The sequence below is a fragment of the Hetaerina americana genome, unplaced genomic scaffold, assembly GCF_022747635.1.
Source record: "Hetaerina americana unplaced genomic scaffold, ioHetAmer1.1.p SCAF_8, whole genome shotgun sequence".
Taxonomy (NCBI): domain Eukaryota; kingdom Metazoa; phylum Arthropoda; class Insecta; order Odonata; family Calopterygidae; genus Hetaerina; species Hetaerina americana.
In genome coordinates, this window is record NW_027287427.1 from 26102872 (window position 1) to 26130293 (window position 27422).

Below are 27422 nucleotides of genomic sequence, written 5' to 3' on the forward strand. Positions count from 1 at the left end.
CACAGAAAACTCCACTTGGATCACTCAAAAGCATTGCCAAAATAATTTTCATTGAAGTGGTACCTTCCAACGTTTGAAACACGACGTAATATGAGGGGGAGCACGTAGGAGGTAAAATGGAACAGGAAGGAGGGGAGACATCCACGGCAAAGTTGGGGAGGGTTCGAGGATAGTAGCTGCAGCAAGGGATTCATATGCGCCACTATATAGGAAGCTGAGAATAACTACAGCCCGGAGAGTTTCAGAAGCAACCAGGAGGGACTACTTTTCCCCGAAATGAAATCATTAACGGCGCCATGGGGAGAACGTTTATTGCCTCTCTGCCATCGTTAATATTATTTTCGCTGAAACTATTACAATGGCGGAGAACTTCTAAGTGTTTTAAAAGTCTAAATTTCCTGATTCTCTTAGTTAGCAAAAGTAATGAACTTTTGATTCCGAGGAATAGTTCCCGTAATGTGTCCTAGTCCATGATGGCCAAGACCAGGGGAAGAGAAAACTGAATTAAAGAAAATGGATTTTAAAAAGGAAACAGTACCTCTAAAGAAATATGTCACCAAAGTTTTTAGAACTCACCTCTTTGGTGTGAATTTTAGAAAACTAAGGGAAATGCCATCTCGATTGTTTTGCATTCTAATTTTACGCTCCTGTACTCGTGATGTAAAAACCAATATGTCGCAACAAGGTTTGAGGAGAAACAAAAAAAATTGAAATGCCCTCCACATGGAAGCTAAGTAGGAATTGAGTAAGAGGGCAAAATGCGAACGGGGAAAAGAACAGTCGAAAATACACAACACAAAATCCGGGGACGGATTGGGAAACGTAAGAGGCTTAGCAGTACCTATAAAAGTGCCCTCCCTCTACGAAATGAAAATAGTGTAAAATGGCGATATCATGACCGGAGGGGAAGGCGTCCTTACAAACCAGCTAGACAAAACTCAGGTGAGAAAAAGTTGTGGAGGGGGAGATAACAGCGGGGAGGGAGGAAGTCACACAAAGGGAGTCTTGAGTGGTGGTGGAAATAGGTAGCCGCCGCCATAGGTGTGGATCGGGTCCGGGACGGAGGGCATGCATAGGTACACGAGGAGCAGGAACAATGAAATCAGCGGCGGGTTGAAATACATGTACAATGTAGATGCATATCATGGACGAATGCGGGGCAGAGAGAATATAAGCGTGGGGAGCAGCACGAGAGGAATAAAGCTGGAGGGGAAGGAGGAGGGAAGTGAAGTGTAAGGAGGCAATGAGAAAGAGGGGAGTGGACAACAGAACAGGATGCAATGCGTAAAAAAATCCAGCAGACGCAGCTGCCACCTCCACTGGAGGTCGACCGAATGAGAGAGGTTTAACGGGCGGGCGGGGAGAGGACGGGAGCGGGGAACGAGAAAGGGGGGGGACCCGAGGAGTGTTGAAGGGTGAGCGGGGTGGAAGGAGAGCGAAGGGGGAATGAGTGAGACGAGGAGGAGAGAATGTGAGGACTGGGCGAGGAGGGGGAGCGGCGGGTAACCATGAGGGTTTTTAAGGCCCCAATTTTATCTCTTCCTCCTCTCCCACCCAAAAATACATTACTGCCGAGCGCCCCTCAGACAAGTACACTTCGACCGCCCTCAAGAGGTAAACGGAATCTTTCTCTGCGGCTTTTGTCTCAAGGATTTCTTTTCCTGAATCCACGATTCGGGCTCTGGGTAATTGCTTGGGCGTTTCATCCTAAACTCTGATTAAACATTTCCATATTTTCCGGCACTAAGCAGATTAATACCTTGGCTATATTTTAAATAAAACTTTTAACTGGAAAAGAAGTTGGAATATTTTTTATAATGGATCACATATATGTCTCCATATCAAATGCAACAACTCGCATTGCAAAGCAGCTTTAAGTCATACCAAGAAAGAAATTTTATTCCGAAAACATTATTTTAAGAACTTGGGTTGACCTGATTACTCGATGTTGTTTTAAAGCTTCTTTTAATATTTTACTGGTTAAAGCTATACTTTGGTGCATTTCACTTACACTGAAGGCTAACAATCGGGCATGGCGCCAGCTTTAAACTAACGAGTGGTTCATCATGGGATTTATACCTTAAAGGGGTAAAGAAGGACGGGGTAGAGGAGTAAAATTCGCCGAGGAATTCGTGGTAATATTGTGAAGGAGACTATTCTTAATCGCCCTTTATTGCCTTAAGCCAACAGGAGTAACACAAACACACATATATGTATGTATGTATATATATATGCATGTGTATATATATATATATATATATACACATACATATATATATATACATATATATATATACACTTAAATATATATTTATATATATATTTTTTACAGTAAATGTATATAGCTACGATACAGCGGCATGTACCTTCATACTCTGAAATCCTTAACGAGGGGTGTGGCTGGAGGGGGAGGAGGCTTATAATACCCATTAAAAAGTCATTAATTTTCAAATAGAATCAATATTTTAAATAAATTACTCAAAAATGTGGCAGAATTTTGATTTCTTAGCAGCATAAACGCCAGGGAAGTAATATTACAAATCTTTTGGTTAAAAAATAACTACTACGCCTAAAACCACTATCACTAGCTTAAACATCAGAATATCATTGATAGGTACGTATAGATGTTTATTATTTTTATACCGATTTGAAATGTGGAAGTTGGCCTACACAGAGAAAAGTAGGCAAGAACTGGTCGATCTGTGGTGCTTCCAAGGAATGGTTGAAACGTGGATATACGGAAATAGCACTTCATGAAGACTTACTTCGAAAATTTATATAGGCAAGGAATCCTCCAAAAGTAAAGAAAAGAGGAAAATTATTCTGACACATCCTTTGGCACAGCAAAGTGCAGGAGACCACTATGGAGGGAAAACACTCCGGAGAAAGGTCAAGTATGGATCATAGGACTCAAGCGATGAAAGGCGCCTGCGCAAGTAAGCGTATGGAGTTTGACAGGAAATATGATACCTTGTAGGGCTGCACAAACCCATCCTAGGGTTGAAAACCTAACAAGTGGGCTGTGACTTTTCAATCCTCCTGACCGGTTGGGAGAACCAAAGATTGGGGCAAGAATGTTGAGTGAGAGAGACCCGATCCACCTTTACAGCCGAACCTACAGAAGGTAAATTACGGCCAGGTATGGCCGTAATTACGGCCCTGTGGTGTCCTGAAAGACAGGAAGAGTCACTATTCAAATCCCTGGACCATTGTGCGTGGATATTTTAATTAGATTTACGAAATTGTCCTCAAAATCGTAATAGCTGATTTATTATTAGGTACCTGAAGATATGTGTTGGATTGGTTTTAGTTATTTTCCTACTAAAGCGGTGTGATAGTTGACGGTTCTACATTCTAAAATCATGGTTCTTTATGGTAATAGCTAGCTAAATTTAAATTTATTTCACGAAATAATACAGTTTTATCTTAGGGATTTGTAACTTCAGTGATTGGCGTATTTGTGCCACTATGCAAGTTAGAAAAATAATAAACAATAAGAATAATTCACAATATGCCAATTGAGAAAGTCATTGAGTCAGAAAATGGGAGGTGTAATACAAACTGTAAATATCAACAGTAAAAAGAAGCCCAGTTAAATATTATTTTTAAAACACCTTTTTGGCGTTAAATATAGTTAAGACTCAAAACACTGGCCAAACATCTGATATTTACGATTTACAATGAAGCTTAAACAATGATGAATTTTCATCATTTAGAAATTTATTATTAATTTCGTCATTATATCAGGATTTTGAAAGAGAAATAGTCCAACTCAAGAAAAGGTGGCCTAACGAGCAAGTTAATTATCTGAAAGTGAGAAAGATCTTGTAAGGTAACATATGGGATGAATTGTTGAACTATTTGGGGGATGAGTAAATTCTTACAAAAGCCTGCGGAGACTGCAAATAAACCTTTTCCACAAACCTTCTGCAACAAACTTGTAAAGTTATTTCCCCAAAAGAAAATTTTATCCAAGGATAAATTGTAAAGATTTTTATTCGGCCGTAGCCAAACCTTATCTATGTAAGGTGTAGCCAAACCTTCGCGATTATCTACGTGTACCAAACCAGTAGCGAGGATTGAAAGAATAGCAACGTCACTACATTTAAGAGGTGTTAGAAGATGATTAATTAGCATCTCGATCCCTATCCGTCATTTTTTAGTTTCTATTACGGCATGAAATCCCTACCGACGGAGACAAACTTGAAATATTGATTCTTATCACAAGACAACTTATGTCTGCTGCTATTTTCTTCGTAGGAACATACTCTTCAAAGCTCACCATAAGATTAAGTGATTTCAAAACTTTTTTCCAAAGAAAACCTCGCGTTGTTCACCAATGAAAACTTTCCACATTCCTTTTGAAAGAAGGAAGAATTTAATTTGTTTTTCACGCAACACATTCGCTATTGTATTTGACCAAGGATTGCGGCGAAACCGCTCCAGTTGTATGTACGTATGGTGCCCACTTTTCCAGACCTAACCCCGGAACCCCCACTCACCCTTTTCTCCCAGACTTGGTCTGCATGCATGAGCACAACAGAAAAACATCGTGTGTTTTGTTCCCGTCATCCTTGCCATCCGAAGAGGAGGGGTGAGAAGCGTGCTGGTCGCGAGGCCATTTTGGCGCGCGCAGGCAAACCCGACCCAGATGCCTATCCTTTGCTTTCCAAACATTTCCTGTCGGTCTAGCATTTTAGATGCCAGCCGATGTGCCTTAGTACAATCAACTCTACTTACTGAGCAACTCAGTGGATCACACAGTAGATAGTGTTCCGCTTTCGTTACTTACATTGAAACTAGCGTCCTCTACTCATTTTATGCACAAAAATCTTGCGGTACTCGCTTTTTTATAGTAATGACCTTATACATACATTTTTCAACCTAGATTTAGTCTTAACCCGAAAGATAAATATATTCGAATAATCCTACTATTTTTTGATGTTCACATATGGTGTCACTAGAATGGTTCCTCTCTAGAATGATCTCTATAGATTTTCCCTGCGTTCCATTGGCTATCTTCTCGTTTGTGGAAAAATTTCCATTTTACCTCTTTATTTTAAATAATAAATCTACTAAAATAAGTATTAGGTTTTTATGATTCTCCTTTTTTTCTCCAATTTGTCGTAATTATTTTTGATATTTACGCTATAAATATATTAAGTAGATTTAGAATTGATACTTAGAAAAAATAAGGCTGTTAATTACCTTTGGTGCAGTTGAGTTTATGAGTAACAAGTAATAGCTCTTCCAGTTGTAATTGAATTTAAGTAATACATGTAAGGAATGGCTAAAAATATTTTAATGAATACGTTATTCCGGTCTTAGCATCCTCATTTATGGCAAAATCATGTTGAGAAACTAGACTCGGGGAAAACTTTGTGCTTTAATACACAGATAACAATTTCCTACGGAGGGTTCGTACGGATTATAAAGGTATACATCGGAGGACTGTTTCTCCGCACCGAAATGAAACAATATTCGGATTATTGGCAAGTAGTCCTGTGATCCATCTCTAGAAACTGAACATTACGCCTCCTTTTGCTCAATTATATTTATATTATCTTTAATACTTATAGATTTCCTTAGCGTTGCATTAAAAAGTGCCCACGAACGTAGAGAACAAATAATTTAATTTTTTCAATCATATCATTAATCTGTTCTTCTTGCGTGTGCATGAATGTATGTGCTTTGTAAAATTGACCATTGGCCAGACTTGATCGTTGCCACTAGGACAATTGCCTAATTTTTAACGATATAAATTCTTAAATAAATAAATAAAATAAATAATCAATCCTTTCACATTCAGAATAAAGATTGACCTCGATGGGTTAAAGCGAGAAGTTTATCATTACATCGTCTGCATCTAATAAAAACATTAGATCATCCATATCACCCGTGGTTTCCCTTTGTCTGAACTGCCGCGGAATAAGAGCAGCAATAGAAGCTTGGAAACGACGACTTGGAAAACAACACTTAAAATTGACCTTGATTTTAATGCAAGGTCAGCTGTTCGGAAAAAAGCATCGGAAGTTAAAGATTAGCCTAAAATGACGAGATGATCGAAGTGAACGTGCAAGTGAGGAGACGCACAGAACACATCAGTTTTCGCTCACTCAAAATTATTCCTGCATCTTGTTGCTCTTCATGGTGGGAAAATTGTACTCTGCGATCTAATATGAATGATTACGGGATAACAGTTGTTTCCTAAAAAATTAACTGAACATGAGTTCGAGTGTGAGAGAGTTGTTTTGACAGTTATATGAATCATAGGTTGATAACTTTAATCGGGTGCATAGTCGTGTTTCTTTTTTGTTTGGGAGATGTATTCCGGAGAGATAATCAAAAAGCATTCGCTTTTCAAACAGCAGAAATAATTGGCAATTATGCCTTAAAATTAATATTAATTTAAATTGTTTTCTTTAGCAAATGAAATCTATGAATTCCAATTCTATTCATATTAACCTAAAAGGCATGACCTTTGTCACCAGAATTGTTGAACAAACATGAAAATTTTGCCACTTCATTAACAGATAATTCAGAAAAACTCGTGAGGGAAATTGATTTTCTGGATTAATTGGCAATTGGAGCATTTTATCTCTCACGAAGGGAGAATCACGAATGACGTCGAGGGACAAGGTCCTATCATTAAGATGTGAATACTGTCATTACTTAACCTTAACCTGATGAAAATCTTCAATTTTCAATATCATTCGAGGGTGCTCGAATGTTTAGTCATTAATTCGAGGATGTTAATACTTAGAACAGTTATAATTTTCTCTATATAATATAGGAAGAAGAACTGCTGAAGACTTTAACGATGAAAGAGCTTACCCTTGCATTGACGACCACATTATTAAACGAGGTTGACATTCTTAAATATGTTGTTTCTTAATGTCGTCCGCAAACCCTTGCGGCATCCAGAGCTAACACTTGCAGGTACACTACGAGTGGTAGTGAAGACGTATCATAGACCCTAATTGAATCCATGGCTCGGTTCCTGCTATCTTGAAATGAAGTGCATAGCCGCCACATATGAAAGATTGATTTAGCAACATTTTTATTTAAAGTTGAAATTTAGAAACGTTGTTACGATAAACTCAGTAGCCTATCCAAAATATTAGATCAGCTAGGCTGGGAATCACTCACGGAGCGAATTAGAGATTGAAGCTCTTGCATAAATTGGAAGAACGTCTCTTGAGCTGTTATGTTGAAGATGTATTGTTACCCCCATCGTACCACCATAGCAGAGATCATGTCAATAAAATTAAAGAGATTAAGTGTAGAACAGATAGATTTAAGATGCCATTTTTTCCACGAACGATAAGGGAGCAGAATAACATTCCGACCGTGGTAGGGCCATGTTCGGGTGAAAAATTAGTCTGGTGTGTATTCACCCCATGTCACACATTATACCGGTGGCATGCAGGGTATCAAAAATAAAATATAAAAAAGATACGGTTAAAAAGATCCCTGTAGACCAATGTCAATTTTTCTTTGAAAAATGTGTAGCATAAGTGACAAGAGTTTCCTTTTTTCTCCTTATCTCTATGAGTTAAATGGAAGAAGGGACCATTAGGTCTCAATTTCACCCAAATAAAGACCATCTATCTATCTCATCAATACGCATGTTTTTGCATATATGTACTTCAACAGGGTAAACGCCAAAAGGATCTAATTGACAAATCTTAACGTGAAACTCAACAATCACACCGACCGCAAGAAGTGAAACGTTTTAGCGTAGTTTCCTTTGGTATTTTACCTACCTGCAAGAGACATCCATTTTGCGCAAGCGGGGGGAAGACGTAAATGGATAAGTGGCGAGTGCCTGAACACTCAATGATTAGATAAGGGAAATCTTCAGAAAGTAACAAATCTACTACTTTGTTGGACGCGACACATCACGATGACGCGGCGGTGAGGAAGGGGGGAGGGGTAAAGGGCAAACAAAAACAAAAGCCACCCCGGCGGGAGATAACACAAACGGCAGAAGACGCGAGGGCAGCAATGTCTCTCACCCCCTGCCTCCCTCCGCCCTCCGTCGCCATTTGCGCGGGGTATAAACAACACAGCGCCACTTGCTCCTTCCTCCCTCTCGGGAGAGACGGAATGGGCGGAGAGGAGAGAAGTGGAAGAAGACGGCAATGATGGAAAAATTCTCCCTGGGAGAGCTCGACCATGTGGGGAAGGCAGGCGAGGGGAGGAGAGGGAGTTGGGAGAGGGGGAGGGTTGAAGGGGCACGGAGTAAGCACTGACGGGGCCTCATGGGGGAAGAATGGGCACAGGCATGGGTGAGGAAGATGAACATAACGGAGACGGCCTGCTTTGGTGCCGCGCGCTGTGGAAGCTGAGACACGGACGGGAGGGATAGGCGGGGTAGAGGAAGTGGAGGGAGGGACGTGGCCATGTGCGAGAGTCTGAAAGGAAGAAAGGGCGAAAAACGATGATAAGGGCAAAAAAGAAACGGGAGGCGGTCGAGGAGAAGAAACAGACGGACGCCGTGGAGAGAGAGAGTGAGAGGGAGGAAGACCGGGGCGGCGTTGTCAAATCGCTGAGGCGAACCAAAATGCTGTCCGTGGCTGAAAAGGAATGATTCCTCCCTTGGCGCTGCAACACGTTGTTTTGTAATCATGGGGATTATGAAATCTCAGTTTCGGACTGAATAGAGCCCGGTGATGAGCAAGTCGTTAAAAGAGCAGGGTGAGGGCGCTGAGATAACACGAACGGAGGAGTGGTTGAGAAAGGAAACCGGAAAATAGAGACGCAAAGAAGCGAAAATTGCACACTTTGAAAATTAGATATGGTCACTTTCTTGGTGTATTCAGTTTGGTAAATATGGAAGGCCTAAGGATAAATATACCGTCCAAATATAAATGAAATGTTAGCCATAAATTAGAAAATTGTCTAATTAACTGGGGCATTATGGCTTGTTAACCATTTGACACCCAATGAGGAATGAATATAATCTTCTCTAATATTATGCGAATTTTCATGCATCGTATAATGCACGAAACATTCAAACGGGAACTCCAGGCATTAACGTTTTTTATTAAATCTTCATTCATCAAATAGCAGCACTTGCCCCTATAGATATCGTCAAAAGGAAAAACATATAAATATATAAATTCATTACCGTAGTAAAGAGGCACACGTGTAATATAATTTCACAGTTGAGAAATGCAGTTCAAAAAACACACTCAAGGGATACAAGGGGTTTGAAATCAACCAATCCTCAGTTATGTTTTATACCTATTATAGCTATTATATGAATTAGCCTTTTATACCTATTATATAGCAATTAAAATATGAAACTATTATATAAATATATCATAGATAGCGTTAGATTTTTTTTCCCAAAATATTCACGGATTTCTGATGGCCTAGTATCATTTTTGTTAACGAATAAGAAGGCCTAGGGACATATATTTATTTGCACTCAGAGAAAAGAGAAAGTGAATCGTTTCTCTGCTGCATGTGAGTAAAATTTTCACCCGCAAAATATGGCCAACTACCGCGGACAGCTAGTGTAGGCGGAAAGGATTAAGAAGCATGCGAAAAAGTAATAATTTATCGCTCCTCTCCTCTACAGATGGAAATGTTATGACCTTTAGATAAACCAACCCAAACGAACCCACAGCTGTGCATGACGCAATAGTCTCTCTTTTCTCTTATTTAATGAAGAGAAAAAAAATGCAAAGGCACCGCGGTTTTCTAAGAAACGTGAAACAGGCATTTGCTTCAAATATTTGACTCACTATAGATCCAATTATCGAAAGTAAATTTGGATATTCTTGAATTCTTGGTAAGAACAATCACGCCACAAATTTGAATTCCAGTTGTACAGAATCATTATCAATGAATGTTTAAGCCTTGAAGAACACCCAGAACTTCAGCACTATTTTTTCCCGTTCTTTTATCCTGAAAAGTATAATTATGAAATGTATCAAATACTATTATTGCAAGTACAAAATAATTTTGGAAGAAAAATAATTGGATAATTTTTGAAATTCTTTCATACACAGGTATAACTAAATTAATTTTTTCTATGCAATATGGGAGACAGCAATTTGCCATCTCCTATCATTTCTGAAAGTGGAGTACTCTCTTTCCGACGTCAACGTCTAATACCCATGCGTGTACTTCGTCAGCCATACCGAAGTTTTGGCAGAGATTTGCAAGCACAAATGAATATAGATGACATGTCAAGGGAATCGGATAAGAGTGGGAACTCTTTGGTTGTTGCGGTCAAAGTATTGCTAGCTTGAAAAATGTATTAATTCTGGTATCTATGGGATAAGAAAAAGGTTTTCCTACGTGAAAATTGCAATCAGTCAAAACGGGAAACGGGAAAGAAAACATATGAACTAAAGTTTGAAAGTTAGAAACTTATGCAGACATTTTTTTTATTTTATTTTTCATCTTTGGAAGCCACCACTCACCAAGTTCGCCAACATGCGGGAGGTCAGCCAGTGTCTCTAGATTTCTTATCTTGCACTCGCAAAATATATGGCTCTAGCAAAGCTGCAGGACGTACTTACGGAGGAAGTAAGAAAAAAAAAACACCGTTCCAGATAGAGACATGCCAGATCCGCTGCTCTGCAAAAATTATAGCATTTGAATGGGAAGTGGAAAAACACGGTCGCCCCGCTGAAAGACGACGTAATAAATAAGCAGAGCGCTTGATCCACTGAAAACGGACATATGAAGTCACTCATCCTGCACTCTCTCTCTTCACGTTCCCTGTTTCATATCATCTGAATCGTGGCGCCAAATGTAGCAAATAACGTGAAAGAGCGTCGGAGCTGCGGTCTCCCCATGGTCCTTCTGGTCATTTGTTATTAACACAAATCCTAAGATACGATACGTGCACACGAATGAGCATGATAAAGATATATTTATTTATTTATTGATCGACTTCATTGGGCGAGGTTGAGACCTATGGTCCCTTCTTCCACCTAACCCTTACATTACAGACATTATATTGAAGACAATCACATACAACCAAGCCCTAGATGGAGGAAAATTCAGCTAGGCGGGAATCGAACCCGCGACCTCTGGGTTGGTGGTCAAGGACATTACCCAGCCGCCACCGGGGCCGGCAAGATATACAGGCAAATTGAACGGGGATTCAAATATGGCGGCATTTAATAATGTAAATGTATTACATTTTTTATCTTCATTATAACCAAATTGCCATTTTTTCTTTTGCCAATTCATTTTTAGGGACTTTCCACGAGAAATCCGTAAATCCTACCCTAACTCACGAATTGATAATTGTCTTCCAATTCATTATCATACTTTTTAATTTGGTATATACTGTTCAGGCGAAAAAATGAATGGAATGGAACATAGATAAAGATAAATCAATGAAACAAAGACCAATGAATAATGTTATATTTGAGATGAAAGGTGTTAAGTCAAAAGTTGCAACGAAAAAAAGTGCTTGCTCCTCAGATAACGCAGTTGAGAGCTTCAAAATCGTATGAAAGAAATTATAATTGCTGAAATGAAATTCTAGATATAAGAGAAATGAAGCGGACATTTTGCATAAAATTCTAAGACGAAATAAATTGTTTTTCAACTTTTCGTAAACCATAGTTTAAATAAACCAACAGCACGATCAATTATAATAAACTTGATTGAGTATTGAGAATTGATGAGTAGCTCTTCAGTAGTTAGGTTCCAAGCATTGAACTTTTCGAATTTGGTTTTAATTTGAGTTAAAAAAATGTCATAATTTCGGAGGTTTATATTTCAAGAAATTTATTACCCGTTAATAAAATGTCCCAGATTGAAACTATCACTTAACACTGAATTTTCAAAATGAACAATTTTGTATTATGTAATTTTAAGGAAAAATAGAACGTCTTCTATTCGATGGAAAATCGGAGAAGAAAATATATAAAATTCAGTTCGGATCAATGGGTATTGCCTTCGAAATATGTAAGAGAAATTAAAAACTAAAGATAAATAAGTTATAATCATTAAAAGAGCAACGAACAGCAATCCAGCAATTGTAACCGAAACTTGAATTTGAAGTTTCTCCGATGGCATCAGCTAAGTGCACCCATACTTGGGTTTGACAGACAACCCATGGTAGGTTATATATCACGGGTGATTTCGGGAGCATTTTTATCTTCCGTGCCGAAGCCACCTGGGACACTGAACGTGAAAGGGATTATGGGAAATGCGACGGTGGTTTGTATATTCGTACCTATCGTGACTTTATAGAGAGATAGGTAAATCCCACTTGGTGGTCCAGCTTTGCAGTGGGAAACCCCTCCTACCACCGTTTGCTAGAAAGTGTGCTAAGACAATTAAGATTATCGCCTTTTAATGGCATATTTTTACTTATATTATTCATATTTCTCCCTCTTTCTTACCTTTCCTACATACATCTTATCCGCTAACTCTTCGATATGCGATGCGTCTATTATTCGATCATTGGTATAGAATACGCAAAACAACACAATCACACCATCGTTCTCATTTTCCAACGTGTTGTTCTGCAACATGGCAATTCCAAGAAACTATTCAAAATACGAAAAAGGATAGGTTGAGCCACTGAAAACGCGTAGATCAAATGTACGAAATAAACAATCAGATCATACATATATTACTCGGTTATAACTTTGATACAGAGAAATAATTACACGCCGTATTACCCTGGCTGTCGAGACCACAAGAAGAAGTTTATGGAAATGAAGTACCGAAAGCAGTGATGCATGGAATCCATTACACCTCTCATAGTACCCTTCTTAATCACTTAGTCTTGGATTACAAGATGATTCAAATAAAAAATTCCGTCATAAGACGAAAAAAGTGAATTTTTGGATGCTAGATGTAAAAATTATTTGAGTTGCTTGAGTAAATCATTTAATTTTGTCCCTATTGTAAATATATTCAGGTGTCTGGGGTTCGATTTTCTTATGACTGCGTACAGTGTGAGGGAAGAACGACGCTTGACTCTAACGGTATCTATCTTATTCATCACTGCGGTCGAATCTACCAATATAATTTGGTGCCATAATAGTTACCTTAATGGCTCAAACAAACTCGCGTGTCCTGAACCGATGTGAAAATCCATGTCTCTTCTTACTCCTCAGAGAATCAAGCGGCTCCAAACCTAATTCCTCCAACATACCCATCACGCTCATTCTCATCTCGCAGAAAATTTTAACAGTTCTAACGGATTTTCTCTGTACCTTTTCCAATTCCTTAATTAATATTTCTCCCATGGTTTCCAGATACTTGCCGTGCATTGAAAGGTCTAACTGAAGCGAAGCAACACGTCTCTCTCACTTTTCATCATATTTTCCAACAACCCGTCTGGTGAAACCAGCTTCTTTAAGATTGATCCGCATATTCTTCTGTCGTGCGCATCCCCTGAAAGATTAAATGTCAGTGTAATACCCAAGTATTTGGCTTGTTCCGAGTGGCCTGATTCGACCCATTCTCTTCGACTCATTTCTCATTCTTCTCAAAACTTCAGGGTTGTAATATTTCTACTACTTAATTCTAACCTCCATTCCTTACACCAATCCAATATCTGGCCCAAATCGCTAGATAGTGGCCCAAAATCCGCCGGTGTCCATTTTTCAGCGTCGCAGTGTCGTCTGCAAATACTAAACTAAAGTTACTGCTAAAGTAGGAAACCATGCCGCTTATGTACATGAGGGGAAGTTGGGGTCCTTTATGTCTTCCCTGCGACACTCTAACTAACGTCCGCCTCTGATGAGCAAAAACCTTCGACGACTACTTTCTCTTTATGGTAAGATAGGAAGCCCTTAATGCAGTTGGTCTCCTTCTCCTTAATACAATAATACACGGTCTAAGGCAAAGATAGGTAGAAAAGAAATCCGGGGAAAAATTATTGCAGATCAAAGAAAAATTAATAAAACTCTTTAAAATATATGTATCCCCTGGGCATCAACACGCCGATTTCAGCGCCTCTGCCAGTTAATGTACGCTTCCTGGAAGGCGTTGACTGAAATCTTGTTCAGAAACCTCGTCACGGTGTCTTTACACAGCATTCCAAAATGGTTGCCTTTCAAACTCCTTAACATTCCTCGATGGAAAAAGAAATCCGGCGGGGCCACCAATGAGCTATTGGGCGGCTGGGGCAGCGTTGCCACCTTGTGCTTGGCCAGGTACTCAGTCACGAGGAAGTTGGTGTTGGACGGCGCGTTGTCATGGTGCAGCCACCAGTTGGCAGATATCACCTTTCTTAAGCCCTCGCTCTTTTTCGCTGCCGTTCGAGGACTTCCACGCAACACTTAACACGTACGATTTACTGTCTATCCCTCTTTGTAGATAACGTCTTCATATCTTAAGGTAATCTACCGGTTAAGATAGGTTTTTGGATGGACACAACTACCAAATGAATATTTTATGACTCCTAACAAAACATAATCCAGCCAACCTAATCTACATCAGGCCCCTCTTCATCTCTGAGTACTTCCTTTCTCCCTTCATCCCGTCCAACATCCCTATCCTCTTCCTGACCTTTCCTCGTTTGCCTAACATTTTCCCTTTTTACAGTCTTCAACATTCCACTACCGATCAATACCCCCTTCATCCACTTTTCCTGCTTCCATAGGATTTCTCCCAACAAACCCCTCTCTTGGCCCACCATACCAGGTACTTCCTCATTCGTTTTCCTCTCGGTCCATGTCACTCTCTCCATTTTATATATATAAATATATCTCCCATATAAAGTATGTATATATATATATATATATATATATATATATATATATATATATATATATTTATTTATTTATTGGAGAGGCCCAGTATATTTCATCATTCCACCATGTATTCCATTCTACGATTTCAGGATTTCATGGATAAGGGACCTCCGAGGAAGGCCTAATATTAATAACAGTGATATGCTTTAAGATTTTACAGGATATCGATGCTAAAGATATCGCTATATAATGGCTGGATTCTGTATCCCTTTCTTTGTAGATGACGGTAATACGAGATAAGCATATTCCATTGGAGATAGGAGATCTCGCCTCTTGGGGTATGGAATATACTTCAATTAGCTTGAAAAGAAACGGTTTTTAAATGAAGTGAGATGTCTTCCACAAGTTCCATCAGTATTTTAGCGGGCATTTCTTATGGACCAGGGGTTTCGTTTGTCATTATAATTAGGTGTTATTTTTCTATTACTATCATTAAGGACAGTAATATGTCGCTTTTGAGATCTTCATGCTGTTGTGTATTTCCCCTGCCACAAACCCTAGCGACGCCTTGCGGGGTACTAAAAATATAAATATAAATACAAATGTGCGGGGTACTTCGTTTTATGAACCACTATTTTTACTTTAGATATCTGAAAGAAATTAATTAGGATAGTGGTCTTTTTTAAGCTGCCCATAACAATTCTGCCATTTTATACCTTAAAAACATGTGAATTTGGACGTTTCCCTTGTATTTTCCACGCGTAAGAGCAAAAAGATTAATGCTTATCCGTTAAATATTCGCAATATATTTCCTCTTAAACGCATGTAAGGCTTTGCGCATAAATTTCTTTGCTATTGCTTAAAATTTTATGAGATTCCCCTGTGAAATCTGGCAGTAAGTAATTACAAACTGGAAGTTTGTAATTACTTTAAATCTGCTCTCCAAATTTTTGTAAATTTCTATGCCCCCTTAAGTACTATCTAATCTTATCTGCCGCACCATAATGGTTTCTTATCATCGCATTCGTATCTGTGTGGAATAAACTTCTCCATTACGTCGCAATTAATATTGAAAATTAGTCTCCAAGTATTTTTTCTAAGGGAGGTCATACTAAGGATTAATCCCTTTTTTCGCACATGCATTAATAATTAAATGACTCAGCATTGAGGGGTGTGTCTAGGAATCAGACTATGTATATAACGAACCGCTTGCTGCTGTATACCCTCATTTACCACCAAAATATTCCAAAACATTTGATATTCTACTAACAAATCATATTATTTACGGATCGTTTGGAAAATTTTGAAATTATGTTTTTTTTAATTGCTAAATCTAAACTAAACAGATAATGACAATACGCATTGAGACAACAGTAAAGAGAAACCCAGTTGAAAACTACCAGAGAGGTCATTGGAATGAAGAAAACCAGTTGGAGGCGCCATCGGAATGAAGAAAACATTTCTAAGGCCATATTCAAAACCGTAGTTTCGCGTGTGATTCCGATGTACCTACACACTATGCGATCAAAGGCTGAACGCACCGGGGACAAAGGGAGTGAGGCAACCACCGGGGCTTGGAGGGAAGTGCGTGTAGGGTGTTGCGCACCATAAGGGCGCATGACGCGAGGGGGAGGGGGCGGCAGAGTCTTGATGCCCGCGTAGGGAGGAGGATGGAGGGCGTGGACAGGAGAAAATGGGAAGAGTTCAGGACTGAGGAGGCTTTGGGAGGGAGCTAAACAGGACGAAGGGGGAGGGATTCTTGTGTGATGGAAGGGAGAGCAGAGGGGGCCGCGCGGATTGTAAAAGGAGGGAGATGAATCCCGGGGGCATTTTGGCCTCCAGCTGAGGAATGGAGTGCTCGCCTGGAAGAGTTGGAGAGGAGATGCGAGAGGAGGGAGAAAAGGAAGGAGAGGGCGAATGGGGGCACTGGCGGAGAGGAGGGCTTTTGGTGGACTAAACCGTGCGTGCTCTATGCACACACGCGTGCGTGCTGTGGAGGACGCGGTTTTTGAAAGGAGGGAGAAGCAAAGGGAAGTGAGGAGGAGGGATGTGATGGAAGGGGAGGAAACGGAAGGAGTAGGAAGGCGAGAGGAGGGAAATTAAGGGACCGAGGCTGCGTTATTCTGCGTTTTAAATTTCGTGTGCCCAGAGCAATGGCATGTTGGCAGTCAAAATGAGGCACATCGACTGTCGAGGATGCATAAACGAAACGATATTTTTCCATTCACGGATTAAAAGTTATCTGAAGTTCAAAAATGGTGTATTCAAGACTAAGGAAACCTTTAAAAGGTGGCTTAGAATTTAATGCCAAATTAATCATAGCAAGGCTCTTAATACAAAATCTGATAGGGAAATGGTACGTATCAGAAAGAGTGGGGTATTACTTTCGGTCAAAGGCTTCTAATGATTTATGGTTTACATTTATTAGCATTTAAATATAAATTCGGGCTGTCTCGTTGGTTAGATTTCGGATATTTAATATTCAAACTATAAATAGGAAATGGGATTGAGCCACAAATATGGCATGAGCAACAAAAACTAATTGCGGATTAAATGTTGGAAAACTTTATTAATAATAACCAATAAGTAAATGAGAGTACCTTAATTGTTTTCATGTAGAGAAATAATAATAAATTCAAGCATGAAAAGTACAATCAATCTGTCAATCATCATTCTTCGCAGAAATGCAGACTATGTCATTCATAAAAGAAGATTTACAGTGAAGTATATTTTGCGGATTTATGCACTTGACTAAATACAAAAAGTGAGGAAAATTTGCAGTTTTGAAATTTTGAACGAGGAGAGGAAATCGGACTAGTCAATTTAATTAATAGATGTAAATAAATACAGTTAGATAACTTTTCCAGTCCAACCTTGTCTAAGTGAGCAAAAATTTCAAAACTATATGGTCAAATTACAAGAGACAAAACTCAAATGTCAGGCAATGAACCCAAAAAAGGTAATTACTGAAATACATTCCAGCCGACAAGGGATTCCGTCGGGCATTTCGGCAGGCTCTTTCTATGATGGAAAAAAAAGAAATTACGCACTTGGACAAATAGCTTCATTTGGGAGAGGTTGGGACGATCTCCCTTCGTTCGTATGATGCTTATCCCTGAAAAATGGAATGTGAGGAAAATAACAAAGAATGGAGAGAGAAGTAAGAATTCGTGGGAAAGGGTAAATATAATTAGGTGTGTATGAGAAATTGGGGTGATGAAAGGAGAAAGACGCATTGTCACTCATGAAAAATTGAGAAAGAGAAAAAATATTTATCTCCCTCAATAGATGAGTGGATGAAGTAGGAGAGTAATAGGATAATGATATAAGACAGAGAAAATATCGTTGGTATTAGTACTAGGTACTTTTTCGGCGATGAAAACACAGATGAATACTATAACGGATCCAAAAGAGTACCGAGAAGTGTATAATGTAAAGCACAATCAGAACTACTTGAAATCAGGATGAATAAGAACAACATTTGAAAGAACGTAGGGATTTTGAAGTATCGACAAGATACGCCACAGAAGAATGAAGAACAAATAAATTTTTTTGTTGTAATTAAGAAAATGGTTTGATAGGTTACATAATTATTAATTAAATGTGGCATAGGTAATCGTTGACGTTGTGACTTCAAAAGAGACTAAAGCACTATTCCTATTGGCAAAATACCGATTGGTGTTATTATATAAAAAGTAGCAACAATAATTGTCGCTGCTGATGGTATTATGTTGAAGAATAATTAGTTTAGTTAATATTACGGCTTACCTTCATGGAATCCAGGAAATAGTCTAAACAAATGTAAAATAAGAAACATCTGGATGGAAATAAGTTAAAACACAGCATCATGCACGAAAAAAGGTTTTAAAATCATGACTCACATACTCAAGGAAAATAATTTAAGATTCACTTTCTCCGCCGAAATTCCTAGTGGAGCTTTTGCACTAGTGATGGAGGTATACGCAATGAAAAAATAAAGGAGTTGTTTAAATAATTACAAATATTATTATTGTTTAGAGGAGTATATTGGAATGGAAATTGAAAACCATTACTCTGTGACACCTTTGTAGGATGATTTTACACAGGCCTATTACATTTTTAGGCCTAATTCATGCCTATAAAACAACCCCCCCACCGGCTTTTCACCCCTATTCAACTTTTCCACTTTATTTGCATTTTCATGAAACGATTTCTTACATATACTTCTTCTTCGTATTTTTTCATTCCTTTCAGTCTTATATTGTCAGCCCTTATTCAGACCACAATTCCAATACGTCAACATACGCTCCTCCTCTTTCTTCTATTTGAATGCTTCATACCAAATTTTAATTCAATTTTGATATGCAGCTACGACTTTACTTAAATTAAGAACAGAAATTTAGACTATTCAATTCTTCTTTTGGTATGCAATTCCGCTAAAACATTGTGCCTCCTTAAGTCTCAAATACTGCCCAAAAATGGAAGTTTAAAAAAAATCAGACTGATTTTATCCCTTAGAATTTGATTAATTGCTTTGGTCCCCTATTTAAAGATAATTTAATGTCTTTGATGATTCTACTACGATTGCTATAGCCATCGTATTATCAACCTGTGAATCGTCCATAAAATGTGAAATTCCCTTTGCTCATTCGTCAGCTAAATGCACGGGTACGCTCATTGGATCATTCAGCTGATTTCATGAACGATTTGCCTGATTTCACCCCAATACCTTCATTGCAGACACTTTCATTAACACGATTATAATGAACAACCCTTTTTTTCTCCGATAGACATTCAAAATAAGAACCTGGATTTGATTATTTAGAATAAACACATTTACGAAATTTTAGAGTAAAAATAAATGGAAAACATTATTCAAAAAATGACCGTGTCATATTAAATGGAAGAATATATATACTGGTCAGGTTCTTGGCATTCAGTATTAGAATATTCTTCCAATATTTCTCTACCTTTAATAAGATATAGAGGATAGTGATTTTGAAATAAGAGATCAACAAATAGATATTTGAAAAGAGAGGAGAAAACTATTCGAGCCAAGCAATGTGCCTTGTGTTCATTAAAAGGGTTGTTGGAAAATGTGGTGGAAACATAAGGAGAGGTTCTACTCTTCATTGATTTGGACTGTATACCAATTGTATGGAACTGATTGGAGAAAGTTTAATTTGAGGAAGTCGATAAAGCTAAAAAAAAGATCGGTTGTATTTGAGAAAACCCGTTTCAGGAATAATGGGAGTCCGATACGACGGGTTGTCCACAGAAACCAATATTGGACCCTTAAACACAACAGGAGTCAGCGAATCTAAGATTTAGAACATTTTCATCCGAAATCGAGAGAACTAATGAAACACCGAAATCAATTGAAAAATCAACCAGGAAACTAAAAGAGATTAATTAATTGGCTCCAGTTCTGAAAGACTACGCACTCACCTCGTTATCCCCTCATGCACTGCTCAGTCACAAAATAATTAAATTGAAGCATCCTTATCAACAGTAACGACAAGGTATTTTAAAAATGTCTCTCCAGAAAGACTTAGGCGTTCATTTAACAATTTTGGTTTGGACACTTAATGATTGCATATTTGCTTTAAGGTTAGTGCTCGTACATGTATAACAGGACCTCGTAGGACGTCCTCGTCGTGGATCGCAATATATGACGCATATATAGATTGCGGTTAAAAGGTGAGAGAGGCTAAAAGCGCAAACTATTCCCTTTTGGGACAAATATGCGAATGCTAAAAAGAAGGGCTCCAGGCCATATGACGGTTTAAAAAAAGGGTGAGGCGGTGAATGAACGAGCGGAAGAGATGCCTCTCTAGGCGTTCTGCGCACCACTCGGCCAAGAATACGAAATGGGAAGAGGGATGCGTGTTTGAGTAGAGAATAAAGGAAAGACGAACAGGTGGACCTAGAGAAAAACCTCATCTGTGGTAGAGGTGTAAAAAGTATTTTTGTACCTCCTTAATGATGAATGTATTGATAAATTAAATACGAAATTTAGAAATACTAAAAAAATATGCAAATTCATGAAAAATTTGTTATGTTGGTTTTATACGATCAGCTCATTTATGCGAAATGATATGCGTGAATTATTACGCAAAATAAACAGCGAAACAGTCTCACTACTAATAGTATGAGTGGTAAAGAAGAGTGCTTGGTGAGTATTGAACGTTTCAAAAGTATCGATTGGGCTCCCAAATCTCATCACGCTATACAAAACATGAATGCATATACTATAAAGTATATACTATATAGTAAAAAGAACATTGAACAGCTAATGCAAATGACCTCAATCGTCGAGGTACATAAAAATTAAATTACTGCCAATCGAGTAGATAATTAAAATACCTGATAAACATATTTCCCATAATAATTGAGGTATTATTTCACGTTCGTCCAACAATAGAGAAGATGAGTTTTCCTGTAAATGACTCTTTAGTCCAATATTTTTCTCATCTCGTCTGAAATTAAGTAAATTATAAACCAACACTAACTGCTGCTTGTGATGTTTCCCAATAATTCAGCTTTTTCTTGCCTTCACAGCATAAAAGGACATTTAAAGTACTAGGAGAGAATGATATTAATTGGATGTGAATCGTGAAAAAATAAATGAATTTATTTCCGTCTCATTTATCGATTGAATATTATGTAGGAGACCATAAAAAGTTGGTTTGTACTTATTGTTAGTTGAATAACAGTGCATTGATATAAAAACTACTCTAGAATTGGGATCGATTTATTGGTAAGCCATATCAATCAATTTCAAGACTAGTAGGCACATATACATATACATACTAGTAGGCACATATACCTGTAAACATACCTGGCGACAAGCATTCCAACAGAGAGGTAATACAACAGAGAAGTACCAAATTATCTCAATTTTAATGCATATAAGAGATAAAAAAATAATTATTTAAACGACATTATCTAAAGTAGGAGGTAGAGTAATTACATTTGCTAAGATCTGAAAGCAACAATGGATGTCGTAGAAAATTTTCAATCGGGGAAAGCTAAAATGTAAGATGTAAATATGAGAAAATAGGGACAGAAACCAAATGGGTTGGCGTGAGAGAGCTAGTACTTCTATCAATATGAATTAGTTACAGAGGCGTAAGTAATTAAATGCCTACAGTCACGCCGAGGATATGCTGATGAGGGTGATAGAAAATTAACTGCCTTCATGAGAGTTCTAATGTTCAGTAAATCACTTCGCGATATTTGCTTCAAATTAAGGAGATTGTTGGCGAATTCATTGTGTTGAATAGTGGCATGCTGTCAATTAATCCCGTCGCAATATTACAACAATACCACTTTATATTACTATAACTCTATCGGTTTTATAATTGATACGTTATTTCGTAAAAAAACCTAAAAATTGAGCTTTTAACGTTCAAAGGAAGATATATAGAGCCAATAGAAAGCGTGGGTTATTAAATAATGATAAATTAACAAAAGTTTCTTGAAAGATGCATTCAAAAATGTAAAAATTGCTGGTGGTGGCGGCTTACGAGTATGCTAATGGCAAGTTACTAAATTGATGGGCTGATGGAATCTATTTTAATGATGGTGAAGGAAAATTCTTTGAACTCCTTCAATTGATTAAAGTCTAGCAAAAATGATATTGAAGCGCGAGGAAATTTTGCAAATAAAAACGATACATTATTCGAAAAAACTTGGAATCGTTCACATATTTCTCGTTAACGAAATATAAAATTCGGAATTTCGAGGAATTTGCTGCGCAGAAAACATTCACCTAAAGTGGTATACATGATATTTGCACTTTGGGAACTTCCAATTGTGCGATGACAAATGAGTGAATCTGCTTAAGTTAAAATGGTGGTATTTCCTGCAGTCTTTATGAATAAAATTACGGATCGAAGCCAAAAATTGGCTATTTTAGTAAAGTTACAGAATCACTCAATCTCTCTCTCTGATAAAATATCATTAGTTATCCTTCATTTCTTCCCCAGCCTCCATCCAGATCTTCAACGCCAGTAATTAATATATTGAAGCACTTGATTCCACTCAGTACCTGAAGTAGGCGTAAAATATGGATATCTTGCATGAAATTATATTGCCCAATGGAAATTTGGATTTGACACCATTCCACTAATTTAACTTAGATACACTAAATCAATCCAGGACAATCGTAAGAAATGCAATTAATAATGATCCACTGGAGACAAAACTATTATATCCATATATAATTCTGGTGCCATACCACAAATTGGCCATTCTCAACCATCCATCATACCTTAAAGTTTTTAATTATTTTATAAAAATCTGCGTGGCACTATGGTAACCTGTGATCAATTTTAGGAGAAGTAAATAAGTTTCTCCGGAAAGGAAGGTTTAGCGCTAAAAAATGTGCAATTTTATTGGAAAGTTCCAACTCGTTTCATTAATTGGACTTAGAGCTGATATTAATCCTTTAGGCGTTACTTTGAGCTGTTTATGCCTGTCATGACACCAAAAGCCAGATTTAACGACGAATATTTCAGAGCACGGTGACCCAACCAGCAGTTCTGATTTATCTATCGTTCGGATCGCTGCGTTCTAACTTCGCAGCTGAAAGCGATTTTCCACGAAATCCAATCACATCACTTCAGATATCATCGGCGTTGGAGAATTTTTCCAAACCGAGTTAAGAATTTTACGACCGACCATTGTTAGGGCTTTGTTTGAGGTGAGAAAAGCCATACGTTTTAATAGGCAAAACTTGAATACATCAATATCTCGGAAATACAATAGATCTCATTAGCTCGAAAATATGTACCCCGTTATTTATTTGAGCAAATATAAAATTCCAAGTGGGATTAATAAGAAAGACATCATATTATTTTGAAAGAGTATAAACAATTTCTTCGCCTTGAGGGACGATATTTTGCACCTAGTTGACCAAAAAATAGACTCGTGTTAATTTTTAATGGCACTTAGCTCTGGGTAACGGAAATTGCCCAAAGAAGAAAGCGTATTTACAATATTTTTCTTTAAGAAAAATTATATTTTGTCGTGGGGTGTTGGTTAACACTTTATACACGCTATTACTTAAATTTGGATTTATGAATTAGGGATGAATATGTTTCTCTACCCATTATAATTTGTTCCTATTTTGCAGAAAAAGAAGCATAAAAACTTAAATTTCGCGAATAAATTTTCAATCACTTAATCAAAGACTTATTTGCTCAACTTTTGATATATTTTCATTTGAACACTCGGTATACGGTTCATACCATGGTCAAAATCGTAAGGAACAAAAAGATATCGTTGCTATATTATATTACTGCTGGAGATAACAAAAGCCTGAATCCATCTGAGCGTTACAAATCCGCGGTCTTTAAGAGCCATTTCATTCCTTATACCCTGGATGCAGACGCATCTTTTAGATTCTACCTTATCTACAGGAAACAGCCTAGGAAAAATAAAGGCCACAACGCAATTTGCAGGCAAGAAATTGGTGTTCCTGAGAGTTGCGCATAGCCGCTGCTGAGCAGTTGCATAAAGATACTCCCACATCTTTTGTGCATAGTATATGGCTTTTTATGTTTTGAGTCGTGTATCAGGGCTGATATTACATGGATTCAATTGTGAGATAAGATTTTAAAAAGCAAGGCAGGACCATCAGGCACAAAAGACTAGAGACATTTTGATGAACTGGAGTGCTAAATGCAAACTAGATTTTACATTTCAAAATACAAAGTTTGGAAATAAGTTTTTAAAATTTTTTTTAAACTTAATAAAAAGACACAATATGGTTGGTGTCTTGGAAAAAATATTCGTAAACATTAGAGTTTGGCAATTTGAGGAATTAAATTTGGGAACCTTTTTTATCTGCACGAAATCTACTTCCTTCGACATTTCCAAATGATATTGCTTGGTCTTTTCTTGATCCTATCCCATTCTTTAGCCTAGAGTAATTAGCAGTATGTTATAGCGAGGTTATAGTGAGGACAAATCTCGTTGGGTGAGAAGAAAGAAGGTAATATTAAAAAAGAGAACTTATTTCAATAACCTCCTTGCAAAAACACCCCTCTCTTCTCTGATATGGAAAAAATGACTCCCGTTCATGACGACCACTCTTATGTCCATGTAACTTTGTGGCATAGAATTCAAGAAAACCAAACCTCCATAAGAAACTAAATTTGTAAATATCTTTTATTTGTACAATTTCCCCAATTTAGACTGGCGAGCGCTAATAAAAAAACATCCAAAATATTTCCTCTGAAGATGTACCCTCTCTACTCCCATTCCCCTACTGGAATATCTCTGCCCTGCCTCGCGTACTGCATCATCAAAATAGTTTCCTAGTTTGCTCTGAATGGTTTGCGTTCTCGCGCTCACTTCAGCGGAGCCGCCGCCGCTGGGACGCGACAAAGGATATAATAATCAGATGTGGAGCAGGAGAGGCGAATGGTGGCGACACGGAGCGTCCCGGTGGCGGGCTCGGGAATTATGGTGGGAGATGCTGGAGACTTAGGAAAAGAGGGAGAGAGAGGGATAGGAGAGGGAGGAAGGGGAGGGCCTGGGAGGGAGAGGTAGAGGCGAGGACCCCCGCTGGGATTTTTTTCAAAAACCCCAAGCCGATTTCCCCTATCCGTCCATCCATCCATTCTCGGATGCATGTATACGCGAGCAATGTATTCGTGCGCCCCTAGATGTAACAGAAGGATGGGGGAAGGGCACGTTTACCATTGGTTACGAATATGCATATGAATCGCGCTGCCGCTCAAAATCCTCTCCTTCGGATCCTTCACGACTGTCGTCCTCATCTACCCCTCTCCTCACACCCCCCCCCCCACTTCCCTCGACCCTCCTTTTCAGCCCACCCCCTCCCTTATCATTATCCCTCCATAGTGCAAAGTCCCCATCACCTACGGTTCCCTCCTTCCTTTTATCCCTTCATCGCTCTCCCCTTTGGCCCCCCTTCCCACCGGGACTGCTCTATCCTCCCCGCGCCTACTCTCTTACCACCTCCCATATCCACCGCCATCCGCGTCTCAGCTGTGACGCACGCTTCCAGGGCTCGGCGCGATGGCCCCATTGTGACAGCACCATTCAAAAGAGGCGGGCTTCTTTTTTTCCACTTTTCGGCGAGGGCTGGTTCTCCGCTGGGCTCCTCTTTCTCAATCCCCTTTTCTATCTCCGCCTACGTCTCTCCTATGCGGTGGGGTCGTGACTGAAATCGCGGACTTCACATTTTTTCTTTGGGATGGCGTCGGCATCGTAGCCGCATTTACGATCTTTTTTTCCTCTTCGATCGCTCGGTACGCGGTTCATACGTTTCGATTCCTTATGACCTATCTGCCGCTACCAATACAGGGGCAATTCATCTAACCCTCCTCTTCTGTTACATTCGCCAGGAACTACGCGAGTTGTTTCGGAAGGAAGACATTTGCTGCAAGCTGAGTGAGGGACTGCTTTTATTTCACCTCACGACCTTTCCACCCTTGCTGGTCTCACCCATTTGCAGGAATGTGACCGTACATTCTTTTATATTGTGACATTTAAAGATGTCTATATGATATATATGAGAGTGGTCCTCTCCTGATCAAAGATATTTGGTCCAACTACAAGGGATGCCTGTGGACGCCCACAACCGAATTCCGTCTTGGGTTGTGATGACAAGAGCCTGAATGGCGCCAAAACCTTATTTTAATTGAATATGCCGATATAATTCTAATTCTACCTTCAATTATGTTGGATGAAGTAAACTCATTTTTGACCAGTTAATCAGAAAAGAAGAGTAGCGTATACTATATGTGGTATTTGGAATAATAAAACCAGGCGTAGGTATCTAAATATTTCTTCTGTCATTTCCCAAGCAATTGTAGGTTTTACCTTGGTTCCGGTAGATAATTTTCTTGCCTAAGTTACCACTGCCAATCTTATATTGAAACAGGTTTTCGTAATAATAATAAATATTTTTAAAAAAACCATGACCACTGTTGCCAAGCCGCAGGTCGGTGGGATTGTGTTGGTAGAGTTTATCCAACACTAAACCCAACGGCGTGTGAAATTCACACATCCAGGTAGGGGGGCCAGATCCTTTCCCTTTGCCGCCTATGGTTTCTGGTACCTGAAAAATCACATAGCTCGAGCGAATCTGAGGCGGGCGGGAATCGAAACCGGGACCTCCAGTCAGATAGTCCAACTCTCTACCCATTATATTATAAAAATACAGCACATATGCAGCAAATATAATATTCGTAATTACATCATCCACAATGTCACTTTTAGTGACATTCAGCTCAAGATTTTCGATACTTCCAAACCAAGGATCTACACTATATCTACATGGTGCCCTGGAAGCTGCCGCTAGGGTTTGCCAGGGAATGATTGTACACTAGTATTGCAACATCAAAGTTTACCGTTACTTAATTATTAGCATCTAAGAGAAATTTAATTATTGGAACAATGGAAGTAGTATTTACAAAAGATCACAGGTACCACGGTAATTAAGTTTGAATACGTACTTCTTTCTCTATGTATAGAAGATAAAGAGTTGTTGAGAAGAAAAAAATAAGGGTTTGATAAAATAAATACTCATACTGGGCTACGTTTATCATTACAACGATTTCTAATTCTCGTATCTTCTCTTCGCTGCACACCGCCGAACTCGGCAATCAAACCGACTCGGTGAGGATTCCTTATACAAGCAGTATATACTGAATGGGAGCTACCACTGATAGGCAGCATCGCCCTTTTGCTCTCTCTCTCTATCACTCTTAACAT